Source organism: Chelonia mydas, chromosome 5 (assembly GCF_015237465.2).
Source record: "Chelonia mydas isolate rCheMyd1 chromosome 5, rCheMyd1.pri.v2, whole genome shotgun sequence".
Lineage (NCBI taxonomy): Eukaryota > Metazoa > Chordata > Testudines > Cheloniidae > Chelonia > Chelonia mydas.
Genome location: NC_051245.2, coordinates 3,795,723 through 3,817,579, shown reverse-complemented (window position 1 = coordinate 3,817,579; position 21,857 = coordinate 3,795,723). Strand labels below are relative to the sequence as shown.

General features: G+C 52.4%; 1 protein-coding gene across 3 annotated transcripts in view; it reads right to left on the bottom strand.

Moving 5' to 3' along the window:
* The window catches only part of CNTFR (ciliary neurotrophic factor receptor), a 457,782-nt gene extending 437,711 nt beyond the window's left edge, over nt 1-20,071 (bottom strand). For all 3 annotated transcript variants that reach the window (XM_037902783.2, XM_037902782.2, XM_037902781.2), the window contains exon 1: nt 19,858-20,071. The gene's annotated coding sequence lies outside the window, so the exon portion shown is untranslated. The remainder of the gene's footprint in view (nt 1-19,857) is intronic.
* Between the last annotated feature and the right edge of the window lie 1,786 nt (nt 20,072-21,857).

The following is a 21,857-nucleotide window of genomic DNA, read 5'->3' as shown; positions in this document are numbered from 1 at the left end:
GTGTCCTCACTTCTCTGCATCTCGTAATAATGTCACCACACAAAAGGCTAATGAAACTGACACATGGAAGGAGTGACTCCTGGCCCGATGTGGCTCATGGCAATTCCAATGGCCTCAGCTGGGGACCGATACTTTTAGAACATAAGAACGGCTACACAGTGTCAGAACAAAGGTCCATGTAGCCCAGTGTCCCGTCTTCAAGAGTGGCCAATACTAGGTGCCCCAGAGAGAATGAGCAGACCAGGTAATTATCAAGTGATCCATCCCCTGTCACCCATTCCCAGCTTCTGGCAGACAGAGGCTACGGACACCATCCCTGGCCACCCTGGCTAGTAGCCATTGATAGACGTATCCTCCATGAACTTATCTAGTTCTTTATTGAACCCTGTTATAGTCTTGGCCTTCACAACATCCTCTGGCAAGGAGTTCCACAGGTTGACTGTGCGTTGTGTGAAGAAATACTTGTTTTAAACCTGCTGCCTATTAATTTCATTTGGTGACCCCTAGTTCTTGTGTTATGAGAAGTAGTAAACAACACTTCCTTATTTACTTTCTCCACATCAGTCATGATTTTATAGACCTCAGTCATATCCCCCCATAGTTTTCCAAGCTGAAAAGTCCCAGTTTTATCAATCTCTCCTCATACGGCAGCCGTTCCACACCCCTAATTATTTTTGTTGCCCTTTTGGATCACCCGATAAAAGTAGCTCCCTGTTTGCCATTCAGTTTTGTATATGCCCAGTCCTTAGCGAGGCCAGGTCTCCCAGCTCACCCTTTCCACAGCAAAGGAGAGGGGATGTACAGTCAGCATTGCTAGGTCTGTATCCATCCTGTGCTAGCTGGCCACACTGTGGGGCACCCAGTTCAAATCTCTCGCGTGGGCAACAGACTCTCCTAGCTCAGCCACTGGAAGGGAGAATGGTTACTGCCCACCCGCCTTTACACTGCCCCTTGCCACCTAAGCGATCCCAATGCTCATCGCACCCAGCACTGAAGTGCAGCCACCTCCGAGGCAAAATGCAGCAGCTGCTTAAGCTTAAGCACTGAAACAGGGTGGATGGTGGTTTCTCCATCACTTGGGGTCTTTAAATCAAGACGGGGTGTCTCTCTCAAAGATCTGCTCTAGCTCCACCCCAAAATGATTGCCTCACTGGGTGAAAGCCTCCAGATTGTGTTATGTAAGGGGTTAGTCTGGGTGAACCTGATTGTCCCTTATTGCCTTAAAAAAAACAACTTATGAAATGCAGCCACCTCTGGGTGATGACGTGTTCAGCAGCCATTTGGCAGCACACACAGATTACTTCTTCACTCAGTGCCGAAATGCAGCCACCTCTGGCGTGGAACATGGCAGCTGTTTAGCTGCTTGCAGCAACACTGCACAAGAGCTAAGCCTTGCTCGGGCATTCAGTTTCCTCTTCTTCCTGCCCCAACTCCCTCAGAGTCCCAGTGACCCTCCTGCCTGAGCAGGCTGTCCCAGAGCCCATTAACGCTGCTGTGTCAGGGAACTGGGTGGGAGACCTCAACGCCTTCTCTCCCTAGCACTCAGATTGCTACTTGTCAGGCACTGACACTACCTAATTTAGTCCTTTGACTGTCCTTGCACAACGTTTATATTCATGCTAACTCTTTCCCTTCCAATGCTTTCCTCCTCCATTCAGCACAGGCTGGCTCCTTAGTGTGGGGTGACTCCACACGCCTACCTGTGTGCACTGAGTTCGTTAGTAGAAGGTTGCTCACACACACTGGGGTGCTCACACTGGTTTGGGAGTGCAGGGTGACTCTCGCACGAGGGCGCATGCACTGGTTTTGTTCATGTAGGGTTGCTCAAATGCACTAGGCTATATGCAGTGGTTTGTTAGCATAGGGTCGCTCACACCCCAGGGGGCATGGCTGGGAGGCTGTTGGCAGGCTGCTCACGTACATTGCTGGACAGCGTTGAATTTCCTTCAAGAGCTCTGAAGCTTTTGGTTTGAATTTTAAAAACACTCCCATAAAGAACCAGCTTCTCTGTAAACATACGAGAAAAAAAGGAGATTCTCTGAGCCTCTTGACCTGGACGACGTCTCCATAATTATTAGTCTGTGTTTATCTTCAGCTAAACCCAAACTATTGAATAAACAGTGTCAAGCTGGTTTTCCTGAGCAGGTGATTATCTTCTCTGGCTCCTCTAATGAAAATGATCAAGGGGCTAGTGACCTCACACTACACACGCTAAATAATGCAAGATGCTTTGGGATTAGACAGGCAAATCATAACCCTGCTTTATCTTATCACTTCCTGAACAGCTCCAGGCTTGTTTTCAATAGCGTTTGGCAGCGTTAGCCAAATGCTATCTCAGCGGAAACCAGAGCAAAGCGATCCTGGAGAGCTATGCAGAGACACAGGCCCTCCATCAGATTAGTAGGGAGACCAAGAACTGCAGCAACAGGGGTTTTGGGGGGGGAAATCTTAACTGGAGTCCAACTTCGTGGCCTGCAGGGTGACATGGTGCTTGTCCATTACCTGAACCTTGATAGAGAAGAAGGTGGTTAAATATTTTGGGTAAGGAGAAGAGGACTCAAAGCCATAAGGAGGAACCTATAACGAGGTTCCTTCTACAAATTGGAAAAGCTACAAGCAACTGTCCTGCTACAGGACAGCGTAAGGAAGAGGCTTCCCCTGGGGACAGGTTATTTGACCACTGGCTAACTGGAGTAGGTCTACGCAAGCAGCAATCACACCCCGTAACTGCTGTAATAGCCAAGGGTGGATCAATTCCTGCAGCAGCCTGGAAGCATCCCAGAGTGCAGGGCATCTATTCATCAGGGACTCTAAGCGTGCATCTACACTGCAATAAGACACCCCCAGCTGGCCCACGTCAGCTGACTTGGGCTTGCTGGGCTATCAAACTGCAGTGTAGACGTTCAGGCTCGGGCTGGAGCCCGGGTTCTGGGACCCTCTGCCCTCATGGGGTCCCAAAGCCCAGGCTTCAACTATAGCCAAAATGGCTACCCTACAATTCTACAGCCCCGTGAGTCTGAATCAGCGGCCACAGGTGTTTTATTGCAGTGTGGACATGCCCTATGCACCCAGACATCTGCCAGGTAATGGGCATGGCACAGCCTGCAGGGATAACTGGAGGGATGATGATCCAGAATGCAGAGGACACAACTACCGTCATTGAAGACAGAAAGGGTCTAGAGGAGAGATCATTCTGAATTTGCTGCCCTTCTTGCAGATGGGGAGGAGCCGGCTCAGGAGGGGAACAGTTTAATGACATCTAGTGCCCACATCCATGAGTGGCCTGAATTCAGCATGGCAAGGGAGGACAGTAGCACGAGGATGGTGGCTTTCAATACACGGATTTTGCTCTCTGTGCCTCCAAACACACCTTCCCCTCTCTGGCCACTCCCATTCGAGCTGCCAATCTCAAAACACAAAGTGATGGCAAGAGGGAAAGAGGCAAAATCTGGTGCCCTAGATCAGTGGTTCCCAAACTTTAACAACCTGTGAACCCCTTCCACTAAAACCTCCTCCTAAAAAAAGTGAATATTTCCAGGGATTTTCTCCTTTACCTGAGTATAAATTATAAAAGCAGTGATCTTGGCAATATAAAATTTGGTTTTATGACATGCTTGTTACACATTATTATTAATTATTTATCAATATACTGTTATTACATTATGAAAACAGCAACACTATTCCAAGATCTCACTTCCGTAGCTTGTATCACCTTGAATAAGGCTCCTAGGTTTCATCAAGGAGTATCAGATGGGAAACAACATGAAGGGATTTAAGAAGCCAACTCAAAGAGTTCCTCCTACACAAGCATTCAGGTCTTGAGCAGTCCAGGCAAACAACACACGTTACAACAAAGCTTAAACTGGTTCTTCATCATAATTTTACAAACACTAGCTGCCTATTTAATTTTAAAAACAGCAAAAAATATCCACCTCCCTTTCTTATAAGGAGTCTTGAAGTTTAAATCTCTTCAGTGTAATAGATATGCTTGCTTTGATCTGCTTAGCTCTTGGAAGTCCAGGGGCTCTGGGCTTCTGGCCCCCGTGCTGCCCGGGGTCCCTAGGGACAGCTCTGTCCGCCATTAGAGAATTCTCCCCCCCCCCCGTCCACCCCCGAGAACCCGCTGTAACATTTAGTGAACCCCAATTTGGGAACCACTGGTCTAGATGATCAGAGTGGTCCCTTCTAGCCTTGGAATCTGTGAATCTAGGCCTCGGCTGATCTCCTGTATAACACTGGCCATAAACCTTCCCCAAAATAATTCCTAGAGCCGATCTTTAGATTTAAATCAGTGATCCTGGCAAACAGCACCTTAACGACGACATCGGAGACAAATGCTAAAATGGGAGGAGCTGCAAACACCTATAAAGATTTTGAAAGAATACAAAGGAAATGAGAACAAGTAGAAATACCAGCATGATCGAATTATGAGGTTCAGCGTGGGACAAGAGAAGATAATGCAGCTGGGGGGAAAATGACCCACAGCAAAGATACCCTAGAGAAGACAGAGGCTTGCGAAGTAGCAGTGGCCGTTTTGACACTGAAGTGATAGTGGCCTGCCAGGTAGACAGGGGGTTTGAAATGCAACATGGAGGAAAGCAGTGCTAACGTGACCGTGGGCTCTACCTGCCAAGGCATCCTCCATCAGCACATAGGGTATAATAGCCACTGCCTATACAATCCGGTCAAGACTACGCATGGGAGACTTTGACGACTCCTGGGTGACTCGCCACTAGAATTGAAGGGGAATCATTTATATCCTTCTTGCCTGTCTAGGGAACTGTAGGGATGAGGAAAGGTTACATGGGACAAATTTTTAGTGAGCAATGATCAAGGGGAAAACCGTAATTATCTCTCTCCCTAGGTGTTTAGAAGGTTGCCCTCACCATGGTATCTAAGCACCTTCCATAAGAAGTTAACATAACACTCAGAATCTCTCCTTCTTCCAGCCTGGACAGCAAGAGAAGTCCTGAGTTTGTTGGTAGCTGAATTAAATACAAGTGTAAGGGACCTGGATCCTCTGCTGGTGGATGCTAACAGAGCTCTGCTGAGGTCAACGGAGCTATGACAATTTTCACCAGCTGAGGATCCGGCCCGTAAAGATGCTGATGCATTTGAGAAGACTGTCCCGGGAAAGCTAAACCCAGGTGTGGGGTCAAATGGCTGAACAGTATCATCCCCGAGAAGAGAATTACATTGAGGTGGGACCAGAGGGAGGAGGAGAAGGAAAATCTAGACTATCTCAAGATCAGACCACGGAATTGACTCCCCAACAGGAGGGGTGGGACCTCCAGCATTTGGGACATTTAAAACTAGACTGGCTAAAGCAATAGAAACTGTATTGTAGACAAAAATCCTGCACGGACATGCAGGAGAGAAACTAACAGAACTTTCCCTTTCACGTGTCTATAATAATCCTTAGCTCTTTCCAGCAGTAGATCTCAAAGCAGGTTAGAAAGGTGCCATTAACCTCCTTTTACCAGTGGCATAGAGAGAGAGACATGACTTGCCCTCAGGTTGCATACCAAGTCTTAGAAGCTGGGAATGAGCGACGGGGGATGGATCACTTGATTATTCCCCGTTCTGTTCATTCCCTCTGGGGCACCTGGCACTGGCCACTGTCGGAAGACAGGATACTGGGCTAGATGGACCTTTGGTCTGACCCAGTATGGCTGTTCTTATGTCTCCTGACTCACAGTCCAGTGCCCTCCCTACTGGCCCTTCCTGCCTGCTTAGGACACATGCTTACAAAATTCAAACCTGGAAATTTACACTTGATACTTTTTCTTCTCAAAGACGTGAGTTCAGTCTAGACAGATTCAGACTGGAAATAAGGCATACATTTTTAACACAGAGGGCAATCAACCACTGAACAACTTAAACAAGAGCCGTGCTTGATTCTCCACCACTGACACAATTTTAAATCAAGACTGGATGTTTTTCAAAGAGATTGACCCTGCTTCAAGCAGGAATGACTTCAGAGCAGTTCTCTAGCCTGTGTTAGAGACCAGGTCAGACTATCAGTGAATTCCATCCAACAGACTGGCCTCTCTTTGTGCCCAGGACAGACAGAGGCAATGCAGGTGTCCTCCCCACGCGGCTCAGGAAGGCTTTGGGGTGACAGGCCCTAGGGACACAAGACCAGTTTCCCCTGCCCACGGACAGTCGAGTGCTTGGCCTTTTGGTGAAGGCTGCCAAGAAAGCAGCCGATCGGTGTCAATTGCGCCGGGGGTTTTTACTGATGCAGGCACCTGACCTGTGGGGTACGCGCTGAGGCCCCTGCCCACTCACTGCGCACACATCACCCACACGGGTGACAAATTTCAGCCTCCACTGACCTGGGCCAGATTCGAATGGAACAAAGAAGGGGCTGCAGACAAGAGTACTCCCCAGACTCCGATACACAGCATCTCTGCTGTCTGAGAGAGTCTCCTGGCCCCCAAAACACAAGCGAGCGTTAACCCTTGCTGGCCTAGCCTTGCTCAGCCCCGAGACCTGCAGGCTGCTTCCCCTCTGCCTCCCACGTCACCAGAGTGGGCATTGTCGGTCACATGACAGGGTCTTTATTCCACAATACCAGAGGCAGGAAGGGCCCCCGCCAGAGGGAGTTTGCAGGGCTAGCGTCTGGGGAAAGCATCTTTCTGCTGGGCAAGGCTTCGGCGAGGGAGAACCGATGTGGAGGCTCCAAATGGCATTTCAGCTGTCACCCTTCACATGGTCAATCACCCGAAGGATCAGCAACAGACACACAGGCAGGGGAGTGTGGGCAGTGGAGAGACAGTGTCCCCTCTGCACAAACACAGAACGGGTTCAAATAATAAACTCATGTCTTAACCGAGTTGGGCCGTGACCACATGAACGGTGGGTAAGGGGATAAAGCAGAGGACTGGGACTCAGGAGATTTGGGTTTCTGTTGCCCGCTCTGTCACAGGCCCCCCTTTCATGACCTAGGGCAAGTCACGGAATCGCCCTGTGCCTCAGTTTCCCCACATGGGCAAGGATGCCTCCTTATGTCACAGGGACCCTTGGGGGTTACATGTCACCACATGTGATGCCGAGGGGTAGATTGCCATGACAACTCCTATAAACAATATACATTACATTCATCCTGGGTCTTTCCCCCATCCTTTCTGCCCAAGGATCTCAGAGCATGACCTAAGCTGCAGTTGGTTCAGACCTACCTCCCTGGGAGTGCCCCAGACCCCCACTCCCAAGGGAGGTAGGACAGAATGACTAGCCCTCTCTCACAAATGGGGAATACTGACCAATCCACAGATGGGAACGGTCTCCTGGCAACCTGGGATCCCACACTGGTCAGAGGACTGGGGGGATGCAGGAGGGTGTCATTTGGTGCCACTGTGCATTTGCCTTTCACCCATCCAGCCAAGGATCTCAAAGCAACGTACCAACATCCTAACCCCACGCGCCAGGAGGTCACCATTAAACAATCAGCAGCGTGGCCCAGTGGATATGGGAAGGAAGTCAGGAGACATGGGTGCTCTCCCTGCCTCGGGCCTCCCATGTGACCTGGGGCAAGTCCCTTTTCCTCACTGTCTGTGTGTCCCCCTCCCACCCTTTGTCTTCTTGGTTTGGACTGGAAGCTCTTTGGAGGCAGAGACCGAGTGTGCGCCCAGCTCAAGAAGGTCTCTAGATGTTATTGTGATCCAGACCCACCATCTCTTTGCAACACAGATGTATCCAAGGGGTTGTTCCGATTAGGAAAAGTGGGGGTTGGCTAGCAGTGTTAGCTAACTCTGATCTTTTTCCTAGCATAGATCCAGGTAATTTCCTTTTATCTCAGTATAGCTGGTCCGGGGAGGAGTGTGGGATGGAACCCAACCCAGCATTTAGCCTGTGCCTACACTTGGGAGAAGGTCACAGTTAGACTGAGGTTCATTAGCACAATTTTTAAGTAATGTTCAATGAGGAATTAATTAATTCAGGGAAGTCCCATGGCCTGTGCTATGCAGGAGGTCAGACTAACGATCGCAACAGTCCCTTCTGGCTTTGGAATCTAGGCTTCTCACCACCCTTGGGACAGGACATCTCTGAGATAACTCAGAGCCAACGGGGTGTGAACTACGGGTACCTGATGTCTTGATTAATAGCGGCTACTTAACCGTGTTGTCAGACATGTCCACAGGCACCTGGGAACTCCCAGCTGTTGCCAAGCTGAGCACCCGTGGCCCCACAGCGACACTCAGAACTTCGCCGAACCAGAAAGCACCGGCCTCGATTATCGGAGCTGAAAAAGAACCTCTGCTGGCAGAGCTGGACCTATGGCATGCAACAGAGAAGTCCTGATGCCACGCAAGAGGGTGGCAATGCTGTTCACCCACACTGGCCCATCCATCGTGGTATCGCCCCTAGTTCATGGATGGGTAGAGAAATGTTCAGAGAGGAGAAATGACTGAACATAAGAACGGCCATACTGGGTCAGACCAAAGGTCCATCTAGCCCGGCATCCTGTCTGCCGACAGTGGCCAATGCCAGAGGCCCCAGAGGAAATGGGCAGAACAGGTAATTATCAAGTGATCCATCCCCTGTCCCCCATTCCCAGCTTGTGGCAAAGAGAGGTCACATGGCGAATCCACGGCAGAGTGGGAGTCCTCTGATTAGAGCATTCGAGGTCACTCCCTGCCCTGCGGCCGTGATACCACAGTACTTTGTTTCACTTCTCAAACAAAAGCCAGATTCCCCAGCCTGGCCAGCAGCCTGGCAAGTTACTAACACTATCTGGACTGAAACGAGGGTTGCCCAGGATTGTCCCGGAGTCTCCAGGAATTCATCTCGAATTAAATAATAGGTCATGTGATGAAATCTCCAGGAATACCTCCAACCAAAATTGGCAACCTGAACAGGAACGACACACTGGCCTACCCTCCAGAGCCCTTGGAGCGACAGGAGACAGAAAGGCCTCCATCGTCCCCAGAGCACAGCCATCCAGCGAGTACTTTTGCGGACTCACAGGAGAGCACCGCTTCAGCCCCTTCTGCGGCAGGCAGGCGTCATGGAGTACGCACGTAAAGGCGAGTCTGTGGAACACATGCGGGCTGGAGTGATGGCACATGCATAGGGTATGGGTTACGAGCAAGCAGCTCCATAGCGCGGAGCTAGGAAGCCATCAAAAAATATCAATCGCTGTCCAGCACAGCTGGAGGTGTAGATGAAACCCTCTCCGACTGCTCCCGGATTTCAGCGCGGGAGAGCATTGGGAGACATTCTCAAAAGCAACTTGTGATGCCCCGAAAGGCCCTGAGCATCAGACAGTGCCAAAAACCCGCCCTCTGAAACCCAGGCATCTAAAGAACTGAGGACCTCCCCCCAAATCATTAGTTATTTTTGTTTCAGAGTAGCAGTTGTGTTAGTCTGGATCCGCAAAAAGTCTCTAAGGTGCCACAAGTACTCCTTTTCTTTTTGTAGTTATTTTGGGGCAGCTTGGCCGGGACACTGAGGATTGTTCCCCAGCACTTTCCACATGGGGGGCTCCCGGCGCTTTCCAAGTAGTCATTGATTCAACCTCACGCTCCTGCTCGGAAGGGAGGAGGGTTTAATGCTCGTTTCAAAGACAGGGCAAGCGAGGCCCAAAGGCGTTCATTGACTCGCCCAAAGTGGCCCGGTGGCCGAGCCTGGGCTAGAATTCAGGCCCTCTGAACCCGAGTCCTGTGTCCTAACCACTGGAGAGCACAGGCTGCCTCTTCATTGCCAGCATTATTTTTAGACCGTGCAGGAACAGGCCGACAGGAGAACGCGGGCGTTTGTACGAGCAGCATGTTTTATGTCATGAATGAAGAAGAATATCCTGCTACAATGAGCCCAGTGTTCAACTTGCCTTCTCCACGGTGTCCTATAGGCAGCAGCGAGAACTCCCTTTGCTTCCAATTGGAGCCTAAGGACCCCCACCCCACCCTTGTAAGTGCAGGAAACTTTGATGCTTTATTTGATCAGCTACAAGAAGCATAAACAGCCACTTTGCGTGCATGGCTTTGAACAGAGGCAACCCTAGGTCAGTTTTGCTAATCTACAGCTCTGTCCTGGGGCAACCGCAGCCGCACTGCACTCGGTGAAAAAGGCCTTTCAGGACGCCCTTAAAGAGCTCATTAGCGGACAGAGGCAGAGATCAAAACGAGCATCACATCTTCTCTTGCCCCAAGCCGGCCCAGTGGGCTTCTGCAGGGCCGGGGGGACACGCTCAGGAACGGCCCAGGAGTAGCGTGGCACTGCTGGGCCATTTGGGGTGAATACAGCAAGCGTGATAAAGGAACCACATGGGCAGGGTGGGGGCTAACTAACCATGTTTACTAAGGTTTCAGAGTAGCAGCTGTGTTAGTCTGTATTTGCAAAAAGAAAAGGAGGACTTGTGGCACCTTGGAGACTAACCAATTTATTTGAGCATAAGCTTTCGTGAGCTACTTCGTTGGATGCTGTAGCTCACGAAAGCTTATGCTCAAATAAATTGGTTAGTCTCTAAATCCTCCTTTTCTTTTTTCATGTTTACTAAACATACAACGTGCAAAGCTTAGCTGTGGAGACACACCGCAGGGGTCTGTAACACACAACACAGTGAGTGCCCGCTGGAGGGCTGCCAAACTATTTAAAGGGATACTACCCAATTCCCAAACACCACAACCACCCTCCTCATCAGCACCTTTGATGCTCAGATCGGAAGCCACTGAAGACCCAGTACTATTGGGTGCCGAGAGTCCTTCCAAGTCAGTGGGGTTACTCAGCATTTACACCTGGGTAACTACGAGCAGACAGCTCCTCTAGTTAGTATTTATTTGGATTTAGACACATTGCTAACACAGGGCTGTGCCTGGTGATGCATTTGTTCCAGGACGCCCCGGATGTTGCTTGCAAATGCAACCCAAGGTGCAGCAGTTCAATGCAACACAACTCACCCCCCAGCAAAACGGGGCAGTTCATGAAGCAGGATCCCCTCCAGCAATTCCCTACTCCCATTTCCAAGTGCCTGGGAATAACACTGGTCTTTTACCCTGTGCTATGGCATCCCCCACTTCCAGGCTATCTCAGATCAAGCCAGGGAGCCCTCACTGAGTTCACCCAGCCAGCAGCCCCATTCCTGTGCTCAAGTGGGGAATCAGCTGGAGCATAAATGCAGGGCTCTCTCAGTGGTGGCAGCATAGCACAGGGAAGGAGCTGGTCACAGGTAGGCAGGTAGCTTTTAAGCCTTCTTTATGTATTGCTCCACTGTGCGGTTAAAGCAGATCCCCATGGGGATCAAAGGTCATATTTTGCCCTCAAACACTCCCCCAGCTCCAAGCAGGCCCCAAGCCATACGTGCGCCCTGTCACGGTGAGTCCATGGGACTCGGCCAGATCTACGGCAGTAAAATCGAGAGCAGCATCAAACCCGGTCCATGAAGCTGCAAGCGCATGACACATCCACTCAGAAGCCTGTAGGTGACTCAGGGCTGCTCAGAGACCTGTGGGGCTGGAGAGCTCTGGCCTGGCAGAGTGCACTAGTGACATGCTTGAGGAGTGCATGCCAAGTACCCACTTCTTGAGACTGGTCCACATGCAGGATAACAGCCTACTACTGCTACCGGTTGACAGAGTTCCATCTTTCACACAAGTGGCAGTAGTCTGTACGTTGGCAGCGAAGGCATTGGGTTCAAACCTTGCTGACAACCTAGGGGCTGGGAGTGGGGTCGTCAAACTGGCTTTGATGGTGAGTGTGGCAGGGCCATGCCCATGACCCCACCATCATTCCATGCCCTTTGGGGTGCTCATTGCTTAACCTGCAGCACCCCATTCCTGGGATTGTTCCCAGCCCTACGAATATAGCAGCTGAAAACACATTCTTTCCCCCGCAGTGCCTCTCTCCACTTGTGCATCTGCACGGTCCTGGTTGCACTTCATGGAACTGTAGGATTGGACGGGACCTCGAGAGGTCGTCTAATCCAGTCCCCTGCACTCATGGCAGGACTAAGTATTACCTAGACCACTTAATTAAGCCTGAATATCCCTGTTGAGGTAGGTAAATATTATCCCATTTTAAAGATGTGGAAGCTGAAGTTAAGTGATTTGACCAAGGTCACACAGTGAATCAAGAGCAGAGTCAGTGAGAAGAACTCAAGAGGTTCCATGAGTCTTGTTTTAACCACTGGGCCACGCTTCTTGCTAGGTCCATATCAGTGACCTAGCCCAATCCATCCCTGCTTATTGTGGTTTGCACTGACCCACATTCTGATGTAGCCCATGTATTCACAGATCCCAAGCACGCTCTGGGCTCATCCATATTAATTACAAGTTCCACAGGGAAAAAAGCCCAGCTTCTTGCCTAGCAGCATTTCCAGCATCAGAAAGAAATCCTGCCTTCAGCGTCTCCGCCTCACCTGGCATTTCCAGCGGCACTTTCAGCCCCTCGCTTTGTGTGCATCGCACGCTGCTTACACCCAGCCAGCTCCACACTGCTCCGAGATATTTAATGGCTCCCATGGCCCCTCCACAACGCTCAGAGATGGGAGGTCACAATTCCTAGAGCAATCACAGTGCCTTCAACAACTGCAGCTTCCTTACAGAAATGCTTGATCATGATCCTCTGTGTCCTTTAACCCAAACAGGGACAGACGGAGCAATACCCGAAAGGCAAGAGAAAGGCGATTTCCCTGGTCACTGGAGCGAACGTTAATTCTTCTGTCGGCCACAGCTTTCTTTCATCCAGAGAGCTCAACATGTTTTACGAGCAGCAATGAACCTGACAACAACCCCATGGGGGTGCTGAAAGTCACCTGCATGAGAACCACTTCATCTCCCAGGGACATTAGAAGCTGCCTCTCCTGCCGAGAGCCCTTCGACAATGCACGGCAACACAGAACAACCGTCGGGACTGGAAACAACCAATATTCCAAACAAGTGGCACTGCCAGGCTAGGAACCAGACTCTCCTGGCCCCTCACTCTTTCTCAAAGCGTCACTGGCGATCAGAACCCTAGTTCCAGAGCTCATCGGCCTCCCGCAGCACAACCCGCCTCTCAACACCACGCTGGGGCGCTCGTTCAGGGCTATCCCAGAGGGAGAAGTGCCAGCGTGAGGGTAATCGTTGGCAGGGGGCTCCTCTGCCAGGGCTGATGCAACCTGACGGAAAGTGCACTTTTAACGGGACACCTGTCAAACCTCTACAGATTGAGTTCAAAGTTGTTCCAAAGTCCTCGGCACCCTGCCAATCTGTGTGGCTTTAAAATAAACCAACACATTTCTAAGCATTTTTCTTTCCTCTGTTGTGTGAAAGACCCACACAACAGCTGGGGAAATGATAATACATACACACAAAGGAGAGCCAGCAAAAGTGACTAGACTAGTCAAAGTGCTGTCAGAGACACACTGTAAACAAACTGACAACACAGAGAAAACACATTTTCATTCTCTAATCTCTTTCGGTTCTAATCATTTTAGGTGCAACATGCAAAACCAGTTGGCAAAGACTGTCTAGACAGAACTGATGTTTGTGATGAATGTCAGCATTTCTCTGAAATATTAGTTGAGGGCTAATGATAGACAGACAGTAGCTCCTGCAAATATTTCATCACAGAAGGCATTTAATTTCTAAATCGTTAGTTTTAAATCTTTCAAAATATTAATAACAGTATAAGATTTTTAGTGTAGAATCTGGATTTCTGATGTCATGAAGTGTTGAACAAACTGTGGGTACCTGAAGATTTTCCATTTCCTGCTGTGCAAAACTTTAAGTAGATAAACACTGGAAAAAAATACTTGCAAATATAGCAAAGTTATTAACTATCAAAATTCATGAAAGACAGTGAATCATCCCAAACCTGCATATAAATACAATGTCTCTTTATAAGGTTTGCTGCAACAGGAAAAATGCATCCCAATACACAATAGGTGTTTTACATATATGTAAATATACTCACATGCGTTCATAGATTCGTAGAGTAATAAATGTTAAGGGCAGAAGGCATTATCACCATTATTTGTACATACATACATATATATATATATACACACACACACAAACATATGTAAAAACACGTTTACACACACACACACACACCCCATATATGGGGACACATGTGCATCCTATTTGAGATAGCAAAAAAAAAAAAAAGTTCATGAAATCAGCTGTGTCACAAGGTTTCTGCTGTTCTGGGACATGACCGTGTGAAAACAGCAAAGGAGAATACATCCATATCACCGCCCCAGGTCGAATCTGAACCCACACAGTGATCCAGCCTTGAATCTAACCTCAAGTGCTAACCCTAACTTCACCCCAGGTTGGAGCACGGTCTCCTTGCTTGACCACTCGAGAAAGCTGAAATCACACTCGGCATTTCTTGAGTTTCCAATATCCCCCAGAGACGCCCAGCCTGTCCGGCCCCTTCCGTGTCCTCTGTCTCTCTGAAAAGAAACTCACCTAGGGCTGCTGTACCTGACCCCAGTGCTTCAGCCACTGAGGTCGCAGCGAGCACAAAGACATTGATCCGAGGTCTCTCAAGCCAGGTTTTACAGAAACAGGAAACCAATATGCTCCATCCACTGGTAAAGGCGGCGGGGATTTAGGAAGGAAGGCGGCAGTTTTATCTAGATGGGAATCTGGCCTGTGCAGTGGGGTGGACGCTTTACTTACAAAACACGCCATGGGGCCTTCAAGGAGCCCGAACGGTCGGGCAGCAGCTCACTTTTAAGCCTCTTCCAAAAAAGATTCTAGCAGCACCTGTGCCCCCTAGTGGCATTCTAGGGAACTGGATCAGCACCAGCTCCGGGGAATAGCACCACCAAAGTGAACTACCAAACCGCCTTAACGCGGCACCTGGGTTATCCTCAGCGGGCTTCCACACAAGTTCTGGCTAGGCCTGACCCTGCTGGGTTTGAGACCCCTTAAATCATCCCAGCCTGCTGCAGTGCAAATGCATCGCGTCATTCTGGTGTGTGCCCGATGATGTCATTTCCTGTCGGTCACCGCTTTCAAAGGAAGTGATGATCAATGCGGCAGCAGCTGGTAGAAGGGCGGTACTTCCCAAGGGCGAGATCCTGACCTGGGGCCCAGCCCGGGACCACCTTCTGCAGAACACCGCTGGCACTGAAAACACCTGCCGGGTCATCAAACACCTGCCGTGTTGAACTTCCCCTGTGCTCTAGTGACCTGCCTCGCCATCATGTCACGATGCCCCCTGGGGACACAAAAGGAGCAGGGGGCAGCCACGGGGGCCATTTTCCAAGAGATCACTCCTGGACAATTCTTCCCGGGACTGACATTACCGGGGAGCTTGCTCTTGCTGCTAGAAGTCTGCAGTCCGGTAACAAAGAACCCCAGAGAAATCCACAGGGGCAGAGGTATCTCACCACTGCAGTGCCAGAGTCCAGCTACCCGACACTTGAGCTCTCAAGGTCTTTATCATGAACAGCAATGTGTTTCAGTCCTTCTGTGCCAAGGGGCACCCAGCATCCCCTCACATCACCCCACCCGGGCCAAGCAACCAAACTGACGGCTACTGCTGGGTACCAAGGATACCGGAGGGGTACACAGGGGCTTCTCAGTCGCTCGGACAGAGCGCTCAACTAGGCTGGTTTTGTAGTTAAGGCACTGGATTAGGACTCACAAGACCTGGGTTCAAATCCTGGCTTTGCCATAGACTCCCCATGTGATCCCAGGCAAATCACTTAAATCACAGCAGGCCTCAGTTTTCCCATCAGTAAAATAGGAAGAATACTCCTCCCCCTCTTGCATACATTGCTTATTTTGTCTATTGAGACGGTAAGCTCTTTGGGGCCTGGGATGTCACTTCCTCCATGCACACACAGTGCCTAGCACACCAGGGCATTGCTCTCAGATGGAACGTTTAGGTGTTGGGGGAGTACAAATAAACCACATGGCCAAATTTGGGAGCAGGGAGGAATTTTCACCATGGCCGCCCATTGATCAGGGGACAGAGGCTGGATAGCCATCTGTCTAGGCTGGTTTAGCCACAACAAAACCCTATGCTTGTTTGGGGACCAGAAGTTAGAACAGAGTGGACGTCTTCTGGTTTGGTGCTGCCAGAGCTTCTTGTCACAGAGAAGGAGGCACTATTCCGCTAACCGTCCTTCCCTGCGCAGCTTTGAGGCAAACATACCCAGAACAGACAGCAGCCAGGCCTGGGCACTGCATCACCAGAACAAAGTGGTGAAATTGGCAGGATTTCTGAAAAGCCAAGAACAAAAACAGTGCAAGGGAAGGAGGGATTGATTGACATGGAAAACTTAGAAGAGCTAGGATCTGTCTCGCTTGGCGACGCAAGTCCTGATGGGGCGGGCTGGATGCTAATCTGCAAAGGGGGTGGAAGGATTTAGCGTAGTGCATGGGGGGCTCGCTAGCTACAGTGGGTTGACATTAAGGGGAACTTTGGGCTGAGCGTTGGGAGAAGCTTTCCCAGCGGGAGATCTAGTTAGTGTCACCAGGGGAAAGAACGGGAGCCCATCTCTTGGGGCATTTAAAGGTGGCACTAAAATTCTCTCTAGGGACCAGCCCTGCATTGGTGCCCAGGAGCGGATCTAAAAGGCGCTTCTCATCCCGGCTCATTCTAAGAGCTGTGGGGCTTTAATCCCAGCCCACAAGCACTGGTGGTGCCAATGTCCAGGGAAAAGGGGCACTTTCTCCCAAGCCAGCCCCCCAAGGAGAGGCAGGGAAGGGCCACGTCTGGGCAAGGCCCCTGCCACTCTGTTCGCTGCCTGGAGAGGGCGCCGCATGGGCTGCTGGCAAAGGCACCCAAGTGCAGAACTCCAGGGGGAGCACTCAGATACCGACCTGCCCCAGCACATCATTCGGCGAGCCCCATTGGTCAGGAACGGTGGCCATGGTACTGGGAGACACGGGCCCCTGGGTGCACCAGCCCTGCCTCGCAAGCCGAGGGGATATTCTCCTCTTCCTCCTTACATATAAGGACTCACAGCTGTGGAGAGCAGACCTACGTGCCCCGAGAAGCACATGCTCTCTGAAAGGGGCTCAGTTAGCTGGATGTCGGTGCCCCAAGGATGTGCCGGGCTTTGCACCCTGGGCTTTGCACCCCTAGCAGGTGATGAGGGCCCTCATGGACTTGGAGCTCAACCCCTCATGGGATCAGGCTCTCAGAGCCTAACTCAGACCAACACGATAGGATTGTTCCAACCAGCCCTGGCCCTAAAGGGCCCTACGCAGGTGCAGAGAGTCTCGAGTCCCATGCGCCTATCCCTGCGACAAACCCACGTACTAGGCAAAGTTACCCTTCCGCAACAAACTCACTGTGCGCCCAGGCAGTAGGGAGCCGGAATCAGAGGGGCCCACATATGTGGGGCTCCCAGGGGGTGGGAATCTTCCCGTGTCTTTGATGCCAGCTGTGTTGCAGCATGAGCGAAAAGGTGCACCAGCCCGTTGGACTCGACCGTGAAGCCAGGTGGAGGGGTGAGGGGGGCAGCCAGTAACATGGCAGAACACACACCGGCAAATCCCGCGCTTAGGTACCCAGGCAAAACTCTCATAAAATCTCAGGGTTGGAAGGGACCTCAGGAGGTCACCTAGTCCAACCCCCTGCTCAAAGCAGGGCCAATCCCAACTAAATCATCCCAGCAAGGGCTTTGTCAAGCCTCTCGCAGAAAGTCCAGGGGGGTTGACCTGAACAGAACAGAGTAAGGGAGGTCCAGGCCAGGCCCATGCGGAGTGCAAGCAAACAGCTTTCCCAAGAGCACCATCCCCCAGACGCTTTCTGCAGCTCATGCGAACGATACACAACCCGGCACACACCTCTATGACCAGGGTACGGGGAAAGCTTAGGGACTCAGGGTGGTGGACACAGATGTGTGTGTGTGAAACCAGGTCCTGCAGAGTAGTTCCTGTACTCCAGCTTGGGATAAATCACCTAGCAGTGGAAGAACAGTTCCCCAGCCGCTCCAACTGTTAGTTTCCGACAAATACCCTCACAGAAAGAAAAGCATCCATTCCCAGCACAGCACTCCCCTGATGGGTACTATTTTGATGTAACTTTGGGGTGGTTGGTGGTCGTTTTAATAAGAGCAAGGGGAAAAAAAAATCACAGCAAGGAAAAGGAAAAAGCATATTTCACTATAATTCACAAAGAACTTCAGGGCAGCCTCAGCTCCAGCATTTGCAATCACGGACACTGCTGCGAGACGGCACAGGAAAGGGAAAATTGCTGCCCAAGTTTCAGCCCGATGCCGGTTGCAATGGCTGGACATTTGGGAGGTTCTCCCCACAGAACTTCTCAACTTGCGTCATGGTCACTGCACAGCCCTCAGCCCAGAGGGCAGGGGGAAGGGGCGCGAAGGAGGCAGAAACCAGCCCGAAGAACAAACTTTATCACACATCTCGGCACGGCGGGTGCTCGTTCCCAAACATCGCCCCGCAAAAGTCCACCCCAAGCCAGCACCGGCATGGCAAGAGGAGGGGAGAAACGGGCCAGCAGGAAACAAGCTTGTCGAATTCTTTCCCAAAACATTCCAGATCATCCCCCACCCCCCCACCTCAGCCTGACCCCTGGACAACACACACACCATCACAAAGGCCGACTGATAGGAACAAAGTCAGAGGGCTCAGCAGAAGAGGGAAAGGTTAGTGCCTCAAAGTCTGTGTGTATCTCACACACATACACACGCCTGCCGCAAAGTGTTTCTTTTTTGGTTGTTGCTGAAAATCCATTCAATGCTTAAATAAAGAATAAGCTCCAACCCCTTCTCTCCTGCCAAGGCCCACCGCCCCACGCAACAATTTTAGATTTCAAAAGGGGAGGAATATTTTTCCAACGCAGCTTTAAGAGGTTGGTCTGGGCTTGACAAGAACCCTGTGAAACTTCCGAGGTATAGGGGGACGCTGCCTTCCCTTCCCCGCCACCCCCCTTCCCAAAAAAATAACCCTTCCATTTGCAACTGGGCATGGCAAAGCTAAGCCAGTCTTTGAGCTCCAGGGGCATGCCTGTCCAGGGAGCTCCAGTCCCTCCCAGAGCAGAGCTGGTCCAGTCCCTTTGATGTTCCTGTTTAAAGAAGTGCTTTTAGGGAAGACAGGCCCTGTGTCTCTTCCCACACCCCAAATCCGCCCGGGCGCAGGGGCCTTGGAGCCCAGCTCCTGGCAATTAAACTGCTGTCTCCACCCAAGTTTGGGAGAGTTGAGGGAAACTCCGGTCCACCCAAGGTGGGAGAACAGGCATGCAGCCGAAGATGGTTGATAAAAAAAAGAGACAGAGGGCGAGGAATGGGGGGAGACAGTGGGAAGAAAAGCCAAGGAAGGAAGAAAGCATTTCCGCTCGAACTAATCAATCAGAAATGCAGAATAGCTTCCGCGGAGGACGCCTGACACTGGGTCGCTGCCTCCTTTGACCCCTGGCCGCCACAGCCGAGCCGACCAAAAAAAGATTAGAGAAGCGCCAGCTAATTGTCTAGCCAGGGAACCGGGCTGCAAATCAATCGCGAAAGGCAAAGCTTCCACTTTCCGTTCACCACACCCCGCTCCCTGCCCGTCTCCCCGCTTCAAAGAGCGCGCCCGCGCCGCTTGCCCTGGCTTTTTGCACAAAAAACTAACGACCCCCTGTAGCCCCCCCCCCCTCCCCCCCTTCCCCCGGTGCCCGTGTGGAACCGCAAGCCGAGAGCAGGGCTGGGGACCAAGCAGCCCACCCGCCAGACGCATCAGAGAAGGGGTGTGGGCGGGGGGGGTTCCCGAAAAGCCGCGCACCCCGGTGGGCACCTTGGGCGACCCTGCAAGGAGCCCCCGGCCCCTCCGCGGAAGCCTCCCGGCGCTGCATCGAGGGATGTCCCTGCCCAAGGCAGGGCGCAGCCCCCCGCGCTGGAAGGGGCCGGGCCCCGGGTGACCCGACTTCGGGTCTTGTCCGGACCCCAGCGCCCGCTGTACTCACAGCGCTTCCCCGCCCGCCCGGCGGCCTCCGCTCCAGCGCCCGGCACGCCCCGGCCTCGCTCCTCGGACGATGGAGCCACCAGCTTCTTCTGCACCGGCTCGAAGGGTTTTAGGCGCTTTTAAACTCTCACGCGTAGCCCATGTGACCGGGGAAGCCACTGGGAAGAAGCGCTGGGAACCAGCGAGCGGCCGAGCCCTGCACCCCCTAGCCAAGGGTTTTAGAAATGCTCCTTGCGGAACAACGCGCCCCCCCCACACCCCCAGCGCTGGGCAGGGCGCGCCCCCCTCCCACACACACCCCCCAGCGCTGGGCAGGGCGCGCCCCCCCTCCCACACACACCCCCCAGCGCTGGGCAGGGCGCACCCCCCCACACACACACCCCCCCACACACACACCCCCAGCGCTGGGCAGGGCGCACCCCCCTACACACACCCCCCAGCGCTGGGCAGGGCGCGCCCCCCCCCCACACACCCCCCACACAATCACCCCAGCGCTGGGCAGGGAGCGCCCCCCCACACACACACCCCAGCGCTGGGCAGGACGCACACCCTCCCCCTCAGCGTTGGGCAGGGCGCACCCCCCCACACACACACCCCCAGCGCTGGGCAGGGCGCGCCCCCCAGCGCTGGGCAGGGCGCGCCCCCCCCCACACAATCACCCCAGCACTGGGCAGGGAGCGCCCCCCCCCACACACACCCCAGCGCTGGGCAGGACGCACACCCTCCCCCTCAGCGTTGGGCAGGGCGCAACCCCCCCCACACACCCCCAGCGCTGGGCAGGGCGCGCACACACACACACCCCCACACACACCCAGCACAACACGAACACCCACAAAACTCGGGCCCGGTACCACCGCAGCCAGGCGTGAACAAGCGCCCACCCGCCGTCCTGCACACAACTGTCCCCAGCCCCACACGGACACACCCTCCCACCCCACACGGCTCCAGGGTGACCTGTCCGAGGCCCCCGGAGGAGAGGGGGCCAAGAGGGAAAGGGAGAAAAGCCAAGCCAGACGGTGCCACCCTTTTGAAGGCTCTCCACAAACACACACACACACACTCACACTCACACTCACACTCTTCTAGGGTGACCAGATATCCCGATTTTATAGGGACTGTCCCCATATTCGGGGCTTTGTTTTATATAGGCACCTATTACCCCTGACCAGATTGTTCACACTTGCTATCTGGACACACACACAGCCGCCTCCCCTCCTTCCCCCCACACACCCAACGTCTACACACCTGAACCCAACTCTACACACACACACCCCCAACTCTCCATAAACCCACAACCACACCCAACTGTCCACACACCCACACCTACACCCAACTCTCTCTCTACACACACACACCCCAACTCTCCACACCTGCACCCAACTCTCCACACACACAGCCAACTCTCCATACACACACACACCCCTCTCCACACCCACGTGCACCACTCTCTCCACACACACACACACCGCTCTCTCCACACCTGCACCCAACTTTCCACACACACAGCCAACTCTCCATACACACACACACACCCCTCTCCACACCCACGTGCACCACTCTCTCCACACACACACACACTGCTCTCTCCACATGCACACACCCCTCTCCACACACACACCGCTCTCTCCACATGCACACCCCTCTCCCCACACACACAGACACACACCGCTCTCTCCACACGCACACCCCCTCCACACACACACACATGCACGGCTCTCGCTACACGCACACACCCCTCTCCACACACACACACACCGCTCTCTCCACACATACACACCCCTCTCCACACACACAGACACACACCGCTCTCTCCACATGCACACACACCCCTCTCCACACACACACACACACCGCTCTCTCCACACACACACACACCGCTCTCTCCACACACACACAGACACACACCGCTCTCTCCACACGCACACCCCTCTCCACACACACACACACACACACCGCTCTCTCCACACACACACACCGCTCTCTCCACACGCACACACCCCT